The sequence below is a fragment of the Oreochromis niloticus genome, linkage group LG4 (genome assembly GCF_001858045.2).
Source record: "Oreochromis niloticus isolate F11D_XX linkage group LG4, O_niloticus_UMD_NMBU, whole genome shotgun sequence".
In the NCBI taxonomy this organism is placed as follows: domain Eukaryota; kingdom Metazoa; phylum Chordata; class Actinopteri; order Cichliformes; family Cichlidae; genus Oreochromis; species Oreochromis niloticus.
The window spans coordinates 23,872,816-23,888,636 of NC_031969.2; the positions used below are offsets into that span (position 1 = coordinate 23,872,816).

A 15,821-nucleotide genomic window follows, 5' to 3' on the forward strand; every position below is an offset into this window, starting at 1 on the left:
ACAATTAGGTTACCCGTGCAGTTAAGTTTTCACTTCAGTTTTGAGAATCCTGTAAACACCCTTAGCCTTATCACTGGTTGATGATAAAAGGACATCTATGCCATTTGGAATTTTGTCTCTCTATATTTTTTTCTTCTTCTGTCATTTGAGAAAAAGAACTAGGAGGATGAGAACGATGATGGCCAATGGCAAAACCCAACAGACTGGAAAGTGTGTGTGTATGTGTGTGTGTGGTGGGGGTTGGGGGGGATTCGGGGGGTACTTTTACCTGTGAGATAAGCAAAATAAAACATAATATTTCTTCTCACCTCTTGACATTGTTCAGTTACCTTTTCTCTTTATTTATTTCCCATATCTGTTCTGCACAGTCAGCAATCATATCTTTTATCACCAGTGTGACAAATCTTGTCTTTCTTCCAACTTTATTCTCTCCAACACAAATGTAAACACCAGCATTGGTAGACGTGGCTCTAGTGATAGTGATAGACGTCTGGCGCCTCTTAGTGGTCTCATTTCACAGCAGCTGTGAGCTGTGTAGATCCAGCAGATGTTTGAGGGAGGGAGGCTTACTAGAGCTTCAAATAAAATCACAGTGACTGACGCTGGATCTTCAAATCTCACAATAATTTCAGAAGGCGAAAGTGATACAGGGCAATTTTCTACAAGTAGACTTAATAAGTTAGAGCTTTTCTTTTCTTCTCTTTTCTAAATTAAGAAATAAGTCAACAGTATCCACTGAACGGCTACCCTGAGGTACCCCTGAGCAAGATACTGTCCCATTATTATTAAAGGATGCATTAGCATATTACCTGTAAGATAAACAGTGATTTATATGACAAGGTGCAGGTTGCATTGCTGCATTGGAATGATCCTAAGATTGTTTGTGTTCTCCCCATTGCATTTCCAGTTATAGACAAGAGGAGGGTTTCCCTTGGTTTCACAGCTCAGGGTAATATCAGTGCCCTTAAGTTGATAGATATCATTGTGTTGAATTTAGCCCAGGAGCATCGAGAGAGACACAGTAGGATGTTTACTCACATTGTTCAGAAACACTGTGTGACTGAGAAAAAAAAAACAGGAAGTTGTGGTCTCTCCCTTAGTTATGCTGCAATTGACGTGGGGCTGCTGGGGGGATTTTTATGATACGCTGAGAATTTATTCATCTGTTTATCTCTTTAAACATCTCTGTGTTTATTTAGCCTTTTTGTAATTAATCATTCTTTGGCCTCACTCCAACCTGTCACAGCAGATGTGTGTCCTTCCCTGAGTCTGGTTCTGTTGTAAGTTTCTTCCTGTTAAAAGGAAGTTATTCCTTTTTTTCCCTTTCCTATTGTACAAGTGCTTGCTCATAGAGGGTTGTGTGATTGTTGGGGTTTCTCTTTGGTATTGTATAGTCTTGACTTTACAATATGAAGCACCATGAAGCACCTGTTTTTATGAAGTGGCACTATATAAATAAAACAGAATTAAATCGAACTACATTTTTTTTCCTGCTGATGTTGACTCTTAAATTACAGGATTCATTATTTAGTTGTTTGGTTTGATTGTTAAATGAGTTGTCACAATGCTTTCATTGTTTTCATACGTCAGTGAAGTACGAACAGGAACAAAACTGATGACATCACACTGCAGCCAGTTCTGCTTTTTTCTTCCATTGAACAACTTTTGGATTCTCTGGCAAACAACAATAGATACAAGTTAGTTACATATACATCATCATTTTAAATTTTCTTAGCATTACAATGTATTCATTTTAAATCAAATTTTTTGTATACAATAAGTCTTTACTGCAATTAATGAGAATCATCTAGCTTTATTTTTGCACTCGAACTTTCAGTCTAACAGTAGCAGTGAATGGGAAATAAAAATGTCTTTGTCTTTAAAGCTGGAGCTTTTATTTCTCCTTTCAGTGTGCTGGTACACTTTACAGAGAAAGGATTTTCTCCTAGTCTTCTACAATCTCAAGTGGATCCAGGATCTTTGCCTCCCTCTTGTGGTTCAGGCCACTAATGCATTTGACTAAAGCTTGAGCTGCAGCTCCTATCCTCCTATGTGTAATGTTATATGCACAATGTTTTGATCTTTTAGCTTCAACAACTCTTTCCGCAAGTTCATGCCTTCAATCTTCTTCTTGAAAATCAGTATCAATACACTTTTCAGCTCCTTAGGCTTCCTCTCATTCTTCAGGATTTTGTTAAACAGTCTGGTTAGAGTTGACTGTCCTCACTCTACCACCACAGGTATGTCATCTTAACCAACCACCTTTCCACTCATCATCCTCTTCATAGCTGCCCTCACTTACTAATTGGCTGCACTCCCTGATTCTCAGCTAGTCTTTGTCTCTTTCATTTTCTGCATTCAACAGCTTCTCAAGTACTTCTTTGAATGTTGTAAATAAATACAGAATCACAGTGATCACAGATACAACAGCAGAAATGACCTTCCACCCTTTGAGAAACTCCGAGGGGCTCAGAGTTCCTCTAAGCTGGTTCTTCTCCAGAGTGAAAATAGCCAGTTGAGGTGGTTCAGGCAGGAAGCGTCTTATGCGCCTCCAGGCATGTCCTACCTGGAGAAAGCTCAGGGGCACATGAGGCAGTGATGATCAGGCACTTAAAACAATACTTTGAATTCCATATGCAATAGTATCTCAGATTATATAATCCATTCACAAAAATGGTGGTTTGAAATTTCTATTGACACGAATGGCTTTTTTCCTTCAGTACTTTGAGTAAATCAGTATCATGAGTAAACAATTAATTGGGGATGCCAGTCATTAGTTTGGTTCTTTTTCACCAGTGTGACAAATCTTGTCTCTCTCACAACTTGCAACACACATGTAAATCCCAGCATTGGTAGACGTGGCTCTTGCGACAGTGATGGTCTTCTGGCGCCCCTCAGTGGTCTCTTTTGCATTCACAGCATCTATGCAGATCCAGCTGATGATAGAGGGAGGGTTGCCTTCAGCACTGCAGCTTAGTGTAACATTCTCACACATTCTCAGGGTGTAGATAATCCCACTGGTTAACATTTAGTTTTGTCTTCAGTAAATGAAAACATGCTCTGTTGGATTGTGCTAAGGTAACTGGCTTGGCCAATGAAGAATATCCAATTTCTTTAGCTTGAGAGATTTCTGAGTTGCTTTAAAATCTGCTTTGGTTAATGATCCATTTGCACTGTAAAGTGGTGTTGGATCAGATTTGCATCCAGCGTTTTGTCTGAGTCTGAGCAGAGAGTATAGCCCTGTGCACTTCAAAATTCATCTTGCTACTTCTATCAGCAGTCACATCATCAATAAATACCAGTGGTCCGATTCCACTGGCAGCCATACATGCCTCCACCTTGTTAAACAACATGCTTCGCATCATGAGTTGTTTTTCTCCTTCTCTACAGATTTATCTTCGTCCGTGTCAGAAGTTCACCTTGTTTATATCTGTCCAGGCTCTTTTAGATGCTTTCTGCCAAATCCAGTATTGCCTATCAAATGCAAGTTGAACAGTTGAAATCAAGTCCAAATTGTTTATTTGCAAAATCCTAGGAAACAGGCATCACCTGACCACAAAACTACTTGTCATTCAATTGTCTTTTGAGCCTCAGAAAATGCTCCTAAACAACTAATGCAATAATTTTGTTAAACCTCGTGACTTAAAGCTTAAACTTTAAGTCATGAGGTTTGGTGTTTTAAGTACTTCAATCACATATTGATTATTTAATGTAAAATTATGGTAAAATGATAGGATCATCAAAATGATGGTATAAAGAGACAAAGTCGCAATAAAATGTATTTAATTATGTATAGCGTTAACTGTATGTATCGGACACTATGACATCAAAATGAGAAGAAGGCAGAGACAAATTAGTAGGCATACGTCAATGTGTAATTCCCCAAAACGTTATTGTTTTTTATTTCTACACAGTGGTACAAACACTTGAATGAGAGCAAGTACAGGCTACTAATACCATCGAGAGTGAGCAATTAAAGTGACTATTCTAGCAATGAACATCATTCTACCAAAAATTGTATCAGTTCATTTGAGCAATGATATGATCCATGTTTTCTGGAAATGTATACATAACGATAAGCTGTGGCAACACAACTGTACCTTTATCTTAGATAGTATTACTCTGAAACCTTTGTTTTTCTTTTGGTTTCTGTGCTTTATTTTAAAAAGACACCTTCATCCTCATGATTTCATGACTTTGTTTGAACTTTTAAATTCAAGTACATTTCTTACTGCAAAACTTACTTTATTTGCTTTCATTAAAATTAGAGGTTCTAGAGTTTTTATTCATTTAAATTTTCTTTTAAATTAAGTGCCACAGGGCAGACCATCAGAGGTGCGCCACGGGAAATCTGAATATTTAATTTTGATTTTGATTTGATTTTAGTTTTGATTTTTATTCTTCCAGTGATTCTGGTTCTTGGTGTTGTTCAAACATACATCTGGTTTAATTTTTTTTTTTTCATTAGTAATCTGTTCTTCTTATGTTGTGGGTTCTGGTTATTCCTCTAACCTTCTAACTTCATTTATCTCACCTTATAATTTTATGTGTTACATTTAAGTTATTTATTATGGCACCTTGTGAGAGGTCATTTTGGTTCCTACCTGGTAATGTTTATGGTGGAATTGTTTTTAGAGTGTAACATCCACTGTGTGCCATGCGTGTCAGGGAGTGAACAGAGTAAAGTTCACAGTTTTGGTATTAAGATAGAAGAGACTGTTGCCTCCAACGCAGCCACAGCCTAGAGCTACCACAAACAGAAACAAGTATTTATCCCCTCAGTGTTCCCTTTGGGGATTTTGTGTTGCACTTTGTGGAATTTTACAACCACACTAATTAAAGGGGCCACTTTTTTATTAAATCCTGCTTGTCTCCTAATTTTACTTTTGGGTCTTTATCCTGCAAATTGTGACAGATTTGTATAATCTATGTATATTTAAAGTAAGTGTGCTTTGTAGAATGTTACTTTTCAGAATGGTATATAGTATTGTAGGTGTGTTTTTCATCACCATTAGTAATCCATCCAAGTGACATCAAAGGGGAGCAATCATATATCAGTGGAGGGGTTATTCCGCTCTAACTCATAATTAACAAAAAAAACAAAAAAAACAAAAAAACAAAACTGAATTGTTGATTCAAAATGGCCTGAATCTAGAGACTGAGCCATCAGTGACAGTCATCAAGAAAGGGTCCGATGAGGCTCCGTAAAGTATTACAGGACTGAGGAAGGCGTCTCTTCTTCTTCAGAAGACTTAGGGACTTCCATCTGCCACTGAGGGTGCTTAAGAACTTCTACTCCTGCACCATCGAGAGCATCCTGACAGGAAACATCTGCACCTGGTTTGGGAACAGCACCAAGAAGGACAGACGAGATCTGCAAAGAATGGTGCGCTCGACCGAACACATCATTCGGTCAGAGCTTCCTGACCTGCTGTCCATCTACACCAAGCGGTGCAAGAACAAACCCAGGAAGATTAGGATGGACCTCTCCCATCCCAACAATGGACTCTTCTCACTGTTGGGGTCTGGGAAGTGCTTGCGCTCCCCTAAGGCCAAAACAGAGAGAGTGAGGAGGAGCTTCTTTCCCCAGGCTATTTGGGCACTGAACCAAGTGTAGGACTGGACTCTCATACATCACGTCGCTGTTTTTATTTGCACACTTCTCTCTTAAATCTGTAAATTTTGTCATAATCTGTAAATTCTTTACCGTCATTTAATGGTCGGGCATTGCACAAAAATAAGCACTTCACCACTTGTCTGTGTATGGTTGTGTGTGTGATAAATAAAATTTGAATTTGAATTTGACTAGGGTTCTTTTTTGTAACCTTAGACACCAACTGGTGGCCCTTGAGTTAAAAAAAAAAAATCCATTTCTAAGTTGCTTTCAGTTTTCATATTATGACCGTTAATCTCATTTTTCCTCTTTTCTTCCTCTATTTAATATCATGCAAGCGAAGCAGATTATACACTCACTGAAAGCTCTTTGCAAAAATCAATTTTCAGGCCAGTCAGATTATTCAGAAAGCAAAAAAGCTTTTCCAAAGTTATCCCAGCAATTTGAAAGAAGGTCCTGTTGAATAGGATCCAAGCACAATATAAACACTGACTGCTCCAGCTTTGTCTTTCTTCAGCACATATAGCTGATTAATTGTTTAATAACCATCACACTTAAACAATTAATTATGCTTGCCAGCCTTTAGCCTGGTTTTTCCAAATATTTAACATGATGAAGGAAATCAGGTCAACATAGCTTTCCTATTCACATCACTCTCAAAAATCATAATAAGCCTTAAAGAGGAAGCGATCTGATCTCCACACAGGACGCCAGCCAGGAGACTGTGCTGTAACCCGACAGCCTCCACTGGTTAAAATCATCCTATTGTTTAATCCGTGTTCTTCTATGAATTATGTTATAAAAAGTATTCTGTGGACTCTGGAAATCAGTGATTCCCTGACAGAGAGTCCTGGACTAGCAGATGATCATCCTCTAATTCAAATCACTAATAACTCGCCTTTAAGTTCTGGCAAATGAAAATAGGCTACTTTGTTTAAATGCAGTAATACCAGTTAGGGCTACACTTTGTGCTTTTAATATTTCACAATTAAAATGAACTGTGAGTCAAAAAACATAAAAACAATAAAAAAAATTAATTCAAACATAAGACATAATATTGCTTAATGTTAATTGTTTTTACAGCAGTTTCGTGCACTGTTTAGCAGACATGTACATAACATTATTATCGCTGAAGCATAACCTTCCTATTATTTTAGATATTTCTGCTATTTGTTTTCTGGTATATGAAGTTGTTTAATTCAAGGAATTAATTTATGGAAAAATTAAATGTACATTTATACAATATTATTGATTGACTTGTAGGAAAAATCATAAATTACATATGCAATTAAAATTTTACTTCATTTTTCATAATGCAGGAAATATCCTAAGCATTACTACTGGCTGGTGTAAGAGGGACATCTGTGGCATGTGATACTGTGTCAAGAAAAAAATGCCTGTTTCTATAGTAAATAAAGACCAGGAGGACGATGAGGCCAATGGCAAATACAGCGAGCAACACTCCAATGACTAGCAAAGGGACTTTATCTGTAAGACAAGCAAAATAAAAACAACATTAAAATAAGATCAGTTCTCGATGTCATATATTGTTCATTTTAAACATCAGTTATCACTTTTCTTTATACATTTCCATAGCTGTTCTGCAAAAAGTAATCATACCTTTAATCACCAGTGAGATGAATCGTGTATTTCTCCCAGCTTCATTCTCTGCAACACAAATGTAAATGCCTGCATTGGCAGACGTGACTCCTGTGATACTGATAATCTTCTGTTGTCCCTCAGTGGTCACGTTTGAATTTACAGCAGCTGTGTAGATCCATCTGATGTTTGAGGGCGGGTTACTGTCAGCACTACAGCTTAAAGTAACATCCTCACCCTGGAGCACCTCCTTGCTTTCATTTCCTTCCTTGAATTCAGGGGCATCTGTGGAAGAAATACAGGAGAGATTTAATAAGGTAAAAATAGTATGCTTCAAACTACTATAGAAACATACTACAATACACTACACTAAAATTACGTATATTCAATATTGACAAATTATTTAAAAAAGATCATGTGATTCTGTTGCAGAGCTCTGAGGTGGAAAGAAAACGTGAAATATGTGGGTGGAAATCTTACAGAGAACAACAGCAGTGTAAGGTGGTGAACATATATTAGGGAGGAACTGTGGTCCTTTGGGTCCGAGGTGCAGCTCAGCCTCACATCTAAAAGTTAATCCACTGTAATCTCTCTTAGGGGAGATTCTCAGAGTAGAAGATGTGTTTACTGGAGTCATATTGAAGTGATTAAATGTCTCTGTTTGCACAGTTTCATTGCCTCTGTACCACGTCACTGTGAGATTCTGTACAGGAGCCACACTGATGACATCACATTTCAGATCGTACTCTCTGCCCTCCACCATCGGACCATGATCCATGTCAGACACTGACACAAAGTCTGGAGTTTCTGTAAATAAAACAAATTTTGTTTTTTGGTATTGTTGATTTACAATGTAAAAACCAAATTTAATCTCTAACATTATTACATGAATGTGCTGGTACTTTAGTTTGCAGGTGCCAGAGTCACTTTTTGATTTCCACATAAGTAACATTTGAATTGGATCAATTACAGGCTGCTGGACTTTATCATGTCTCAGCATTTAGACCAGAAATTTCAGGAAGTTTAATCATTGCTTTATTACATATACATTTTCCAGTTTATGCAGGTCATAACACATTAACACAGTCTGTGCACATGTACTTACTATAAACAGTGATGAGTGGACTCACAGTACACTGGGATCCATCAACCAAAGTAGCATAGCAGGAAGGGCTTGGAGTCCACTCTTCCACTTGGTCAACCCTCCAAGTGACAACAGGAGGACGTTCAAATCCTGTTCCTCCAAATGGAGCCTCCCAGCCCATTCCTTCGACATCTGTGGCTGATGTGCTGCAGTTGATTGAAATTGGATCTCCAAATTTCACAACAATTTCAGAAGCTGTCAGTGTTAAAGGGCAACCTGTCATTCACAAGTACACATATTAACTCTTTAAACTGATTTGGCATAACGTGTAATACATCAAAAGTTAACATTTAAAACTGATTTTGGATATAAAAAGACATAAGTCCCTAAAACAAGGACAGTAGTTGTAAGGTAAACAGGAATGTGTACCTCTTGGTTCAGCATGAACATGGAATGTCTTAGTTATGTTTCCTAGATAACTGGTAGCTGTGCAGGTGCAGGTTGTGTTGTGTTTTACTAGGGTGATATTGAGACTGTTTGTGTTCTCCAACATATTTTCCCCATCACAAGTCCAGTTATAGACAGGATGAGGGTTTCCCACAGCTTCACAGGTCAACATAATATTAGTGCCCTCACTTGAAGACATGACATGAGTACTGTTTTTTGTCTTTAGTTCTAGAGCATCTGAAAAAAAGAAGAAAACATAAGATTGTTATTTAAAACAGTTATATATATGGCACCTAACTACACTTGTTTTGACATCGTTTTACTGACTCAAAATTGGAAAATTAAGTGAATGTTGTATTTTCCTAGAAACAGCAGGATATTTACTCACAGTGGTCTGAAACACTGTGTGTTTGAGAAACGGCATGAAGTTTTGGTCCACGCAGTCCAAATTCCAGCTGAGCGTCACATCTGAACTCAACTACATTTTTCTCTCTGGTGATGTTGACTCTCAGAATAGAGGACTTATTTACTGGTGTTTTGGTTGTGTCATTGAAGGGCTGTGTGATGATCCTTTCATTGTTTTCATGTCAGTTGCAGGTAAGTAATGCTACTGTAGCTCCTATTGGTCATAAAGTTTCCAGTGAGCAAAGTTTCAACCGACAGACCAATGAATTGTCGTGAATTGTTGATCACCACACTCACTTTATTAATTGACAACAGAAGTTTGTTCCGCAATAACACATACCCGTAGCTCTTCCATCAATGGTAATTTTAATTTTTTTGTCTTTTGTTCAAATCTCAGTATTTACAAATCATTATTTTTATTTTTGCTGTTTCCAGTTACCTTTACTTGTAACTCGTGGAAGCCATTGAAATTAAATTTCCAACAATAAACTAAGAGTGAAGTTAAAAGGGAAAGTTAAAAGTTTTGTCTCTAACCACTAAATGAATTAATACACAGTATATCAGATCCACAGAGATATCTTCAGCACTCACCACACAGTGAAAAGATGAGCATGAGGAAGCCCAGCATCGTGACAGGCAGCATGCAGGATGATGGAGGTGAATGGAGGAGATAAGGTGTCATTCAGGAACGTCCAGAGAAAGTTCAGTTTCAGGATTTGCATTAGATGTCGTGAAGCACAGGAGTGAAATTTATCACTGAAGGTCCTCAGCTGATAATCATTAAAATGGCAGTTACTGAAGCTCAAAAATACATTTCACAAAATGCAAATCATTTGACTGTATCAGTTTCCAGTTAGAACTGTGACAAGTATGCAGTGACCTCTTTCATCAATACCAGGCTAGTTGTCTTTTTTTTTAAGTGCAGATATTAATGTTATATCATTTGGTTTTAAAAAATGATGTGGTTTATGGACTCGATTGACCAAGAGGAGGAAATAGCTGTAAAGCTAAGATCCAGATAAAAACTAACTATTGAATCATGCATCAAGGGTTAAATTTCAAAAAGATTCACTTTGAACAAAAGCTGCATGTCAGTAATGTAAAACCCACTCTTCAACTACTGAATGTTTAATAAAAGACTGGGAAAGCATGGGGCCGTGTCTATGAATGCACAGTTTTGCAAACATAAGAGTTTCCACACATTCATTTCTTAACAGAGGACCTCTGGTGTTAATATTGACTGTATAAAAGATGGATGCAGCCACCATAATACTAACTATTGGTTAATGAAACTGTAATTGGTTTTCAGTGGTACTGAGCAATAACATTGTGAACACACTCCAAGACGGTTTTAGTTTCTTAAGTTTCTTCAATATGTATCTTTAAAAAGACATCCATACATGTACAGATTCTAATGAAAAACTTGACTCATACTGGTGGATCTTAAATTGACTGGGATATATACAGGTCTAGTTTGACCCAGATCAGCCTCGGTGTACAAAAATTTGCAGCACCTGTAAAACAAGACCAAATTTAATGCTTTCAGAAAAATGTAAGGCTTTCGTGTACATTTTGGGTCAGTTTAGGACATTTTGGGGAGTTTTATACTGGCAAATGTCAAAATGGGCCAAATTTGATTTGCCCTACCCATGATCTCATGCAATGGTGTTGGACATTGCAAGAATAACAGTAACTCTAATATGGGATGTACAGGACTTATGGGAGGAGTGTCTTGAATTTTCCTACTTTCTGACTCTTAGTATTAAAACTATTTATAAAATTAAGTTAATGTTCTATTCAGCATGATAGGAAACCACTGACCGAACTAAAAACACTTTTTGTATTAAACAGAATGGAGGGATTAAGCACTTCTAAGTTTACTTGACATATTGTGAAAATTACACACTTTCTTTCACAGCTTGCACTGCTTTAAAAAATTGCATTTTTGATATGCAGACAATATCATACAAGCCAAGCAGCTGACAAACTCACCCAGTGATCTCTGCCCAAATCAAATATTCAGCTTGTTGGTTAAACTGTCAGATTATTCCAAATACTTTTCCAAAGTTATCTCAAAAGCTCAAAGGCCAGCCATGGTGAGTATTATCCGAGCACAAATGTAAATACTTCTCTGCTTCACCTTTTCTTTTTTGTGCATGTATACTGAATCGGAATGCTCAAACTGTTAATTTGGGCTGTAATTCGTTAGTCTGGGTCTGGTTAATTAACACAAGGAAGGAAATATGGGATAAAAATAGGTTTCCTATCCACGCCACTCCCAGATCCTTATAAATCTTAAAGGGACATCACCCTAAACCACACAGAGACTAGCCAGGAGACTGTGCTTCATCCTAAATCCCTTAACTGGTTAAAGTGATACATTTATGCAAGACGTGCATGTTCCACAACCTACACACTCAAGGAATTCTGTGCTTTCCTAATTGACCATCCCACACTTCCCCACATGAATCCCGCCATGGAGTTTATCCACGGTCATTACATAACACTCTGACTGATGCTGGCAGACACTTACTGCGTGATTACAACGATTAACCACTGAAAATTAATTTTTTACACCTTAAAATAATCTACTTTATTTAATTTGTTTAGGTTGCAGTAATGCCATCCAAAATACACATCCAACGTTTCAAGACTGAAAATCAGCTTTAAGGAAAAACAAGTAAACCATAAATGACATGCAAGACAAATAGTTAGGATACAAATACCATTAAGCTGCAGTTCAGATGCAGCAAGTATCCTAAGCATTTGCACTGACTGATGTCAAAGGGATCTCGTAACCAACTGGCCCTTTGTCAGGAGAAACAGTGTAATGACCATGTTTTTTCTGCCATTTGTAAAAAGGCACCTCAAGGAAGGCGAAGCCAACGACCAACAGAGCAAGAAAAGCCCAAATGACTGGAAAAAGTCTAGCAGTAGTCTTATATTTAAAAAAAAAAAAAAAAGTAAAGAATGTAAATAAAGAAATATACATATTTATGTTTCATCTCTGACATCTTAATAAAAATATATAAAACATGCCTTCATTTACCAATGTTTGAGTATTAAAATAGGTATGGCTGATGTGCTGCAGCTGAAACTGGATCTCCAAATCTCACAACAATTTCAGAAGGTACTAATTTTAGAGAGCAACCTGACATTCACAAGCAAATATATTCAGTCAAATCGTCTAAATAACCCACAAGCACATTAGATGTAAGGTAAACAGGGATGTGTATGTCTTGGTTCAATATGAACGTGGATTGTCTTGGTTATGTTTCTCAGATAATTGGCAGTCTCGCAATTTACTCACGTGTTATTGAGACTATTTGTGTTCTTTAATCTATGCTAACAATTTTAATTAAATATCTCTCTTTCTGTATAGAAAACCAGGATGTTTACTCGCAGTCTGCTGAAACACTGTGTGTCTGAGAAAAAACATTGTGTCTGTGTCTGTCTGTGTGGTCCAAAGTCCAGCTGAGCTTCACATCTGATCTCAACTAAATTTTTCTCTTCTGATGTTGACTCAATAGAGGACTCATTTACTGGTGTTTTCATTGTGTCATTGAAAGATTCTGTCTGCATTTTTTTTTACATTGTTTTTGTACCAGCTAACAGTCAGGTATTAAAGGAGCAACATTAATGATGTCACACTGCAGCCAATTCTGTGTTTCATCTCCCATCACATTCACATGCTGTACAGAATCATCAGCTTCTGGATTTTCTGGCAAACAACATTAGATGAAAAAGTTAGTTACTTATTTTAATAATTATTAACTTTCTCTTTGCGCTGTATATCTTTAAAATTAAACTTACTGAATACAATAACTTGAAAGTCCTTGTTGACTTCGTGAGACTCATTCAACTTTATTTTGCACTTGGCCTTCTCATTCCAGTCTGACAGTGGCACTGAGTGGGAGATAAACATTCCTTCATGTTCGATCTGAAAGATTTCATTTCCAACTGTCCAGTACATCCACTCATGTTCATCCAACGTGATGGTGCAATTTAAAGTGAGAGGTTTTCCTTCATATTCTGCTATAATCTCAGGTGGATCCAGAATAAAAAGGTTGTCCTTTTGTTATGCATGTGCTGTCAGCATCTATAAACCGCCAAGACCGATATTTTTATTTGGATGCAAAAAAGTACGCTTTGCTCCCCTCTTTTGGTTTACACCAGTAATGCATGTTTCTGATGTTTGAATTGTGGCCCTTGTTCTCTGGTTTCCAGCAATAAACGTATAATGGAAGTATCTGTGATTTGACACTCTATTGTTTCACTGTAAATAAATTAAAGAAATAACATGAATTGAAGAAAGCAACTATTGAAGCTAGAGATTCAGTTCAATTCAATTCAATTTTATTTATACATGCCAGATCACAACAACAGTCCCCTCAAGGCACTTTCTATTGTAAGGTAGACCTTAATACATAAAGACAAAAAAAAACAAAAAAACATCTATCATATATCCCCTATGAGCAAGCACTTTAGCAACAGTGTGAAGGAAAAACTCACTTAACTCCCTTTTAACAGGACATGCTGTGAAAGAGAGCCAGAGATTAATAATAAGTATTGATTTACTGCAGTGGATCCATGCTTTAGCAAAAAGGAAAGTTTTAAGCCTAATCTTAAAAGTAGAGATAGTGTCTGTCTCCCAAATCCAAATTGTAAGCTGGTTCCATGCACTGAAAAAAAGGCTATGTTGGATTTACTTGAGTCAATAGTGCACACAACTATTTTGCTTTGGCAGAAACTTAAACAACTGAGTTAAATCAGCACAACTTATTCATATTCAGTAAACCTGTGCATTTTGTGTTGATGCAACACGACTGAAACATGTTTAGATGAAGTAAGTTGAGCTCTTGGAATATTTTAATCCTTCACAATTTTGTCATTTTATTTCAACACTATTCAGTAACTTTTGCCCCAGTACTACTTGGTCACTTAAATACTACATGTTGTCTTCATATTACATAATGTTTAACAAAGTCTAGAGTCTGGCTAAGATAAAATTTGAACGGATCTACAACAACTACCATCCTCCTATCTTTAGATGGGTTGGGGCATAACCCTGCACAGCTCACCAATCTATTACACAGAGACAAACAACCATTTGCACTCACATTCACAGGTAATTTAGAATCACCAATTAATCTAACTCTTATGACTACATGACTTTTAATTGTGGGAGGAAACCAGAATACCCAGAGATAAACCAGTGCAAACTAGCCAGATTGCAGATTTGAACCCAGGACCTTCTTGCTGTGAGGCAACAGCACTAATCACCATGCCACCAATCCAGGCTTAACAAAAGCAGGAAAGCTATGATTTCAAGGCTTGATGCTGAATTTTCTGTACGTTTTTTTTCCTTGACAGGTTAAACCACAAGAAATAGTGATAGCATACATGTGGTGTGTGTGTAGTTGTCTGCCTCTAATACCTCCACTGATTTTCCTGCAGTTTGAAATCTCGTGCGATCTTGTGAATTTCTTGAGTCCAGCAACTAACCACTCTTACTAGATTGTATCATGTCATCTCAACAAGAACAAATTAAGCTGTTGAATTTCATACAGATCCTACATGATTTAATTACGTTCAAGATAGAAACATGACATTTTTGTGTTCAAATTACAAGATACACTTTTTTAATGTAACAACCTCCCAATTTAATTTTTTGTTAGTATACCGAAAAAAGTAGAGGCGGCTGCTCGACTTGACTGAGATGGATGCCTTCCTCAAACCACGATCCAAAGCACACGAGACTGAAATCCCGTGTGGTGTCGCAAAATTTAACATTGCTATATTATTGATTTACTTCACTCGAGCATGATATGAACAATTTAATCTACCATCTCTGCATATCATGTAGTTTCTACACTATATAGTTACACTTAACTTTAAAGCATGAGGCAATTGTTTTAAATACACCAAGATGCTTACATAAATCCAAGAGATGGCCAATCCCTTTTTTTCAGTGTGGAAAAGGGGCCTAAAAACTGAAGCCTCTGCCTCCCATTCTACTTTTAACAACAAGAAACCAAATTTTTCATTAACTGAAAATAAAACCTAAGGAAATACCTCTCACATCCTAAGGGGCTATTGTTGAAGCACTAGTAGCTCAAGCACAACACCACAGCAGTTTAAATTCATCACACAGTTAGTCATCACATAGCACACTGACTGATGCTAGGGGACATCCACTTTTTTGAATCAAATCATTAAGGACTCCTAATTAAGTTCTGATGCATGAAAACAGGATATTTTGTTTGGATACAGTGATATGATATATGGCCCACAGTGCACACATCTAACATCCATCCATCCATCCATCCATCCATCCATCTTCTTCCGCTTATCTGGGGCCGGGTCACGGGGGGAGCAGCCCAAGCAGAGAAGCCCAGACCTCCTTCTCCCCGGCCACCTCCTCCAGCTTGTCCAGGGGAACACCAATGCATTCCCAGGCCACCCAAGAGATATCTCTCCATCGTGTCCTGGGTCTGCCCCGGGACCTCCTCCCGGTGGGACATGCCTGGAACACCTCACCCAGGAGGCGCCCAGGAGGCATCCTTCTCAGATCCCCGAACCACCTCAACTGGCTCCTTTCGATGTGAAGGAGGAGCGGCTCTACTCTGAGCCCCTCCCGGATGGCCGAACTTCTCCTTCTCAAGTCCTGTC

General features: G+C 37.7%; 1 long non-coding RNA gene across 4 annotated transcripts; it reads right to left on the minus strand.

Moving 5' to 3' along the window:
- Positions 1-6,574: 6,574 nt before the first annotated feature.
- On the minus strand, positions 6,575-11,674 carry LOC102076556 (hemicentin-2). 4 transcript variants are annotated; one of them, XR_003219750.1, is made up of 8 exons: positions 11,142-11,670; positions 9,741-9,919; positions 9,133-9,363; positions 8,727-8,981; positions 8,319-8,573; positions 7,694-8,020; positions 7,235-7,498; positions 6,575-7,102 (listed from the first exon to the last, which is right to left on the minus strand). It is a non-coding gene; the product is annotated as a hemicentin-2 (long non-coding RNA). The 4 variants fall into 4 exon arrangements; XR_003219749.1 differs by lacking the exon at positions 9,133-9,363 and having other exon boundaries at positions 8,319-8,552; positions 11,142-11,674; XR_003219747.1 differs by lacking the exon at positions 9,133-9,363 and having other exon boundaries at positions 11,142-11,672.
- Positions 11,675-15,821: the final 4,147 nt, after the last annotated feature.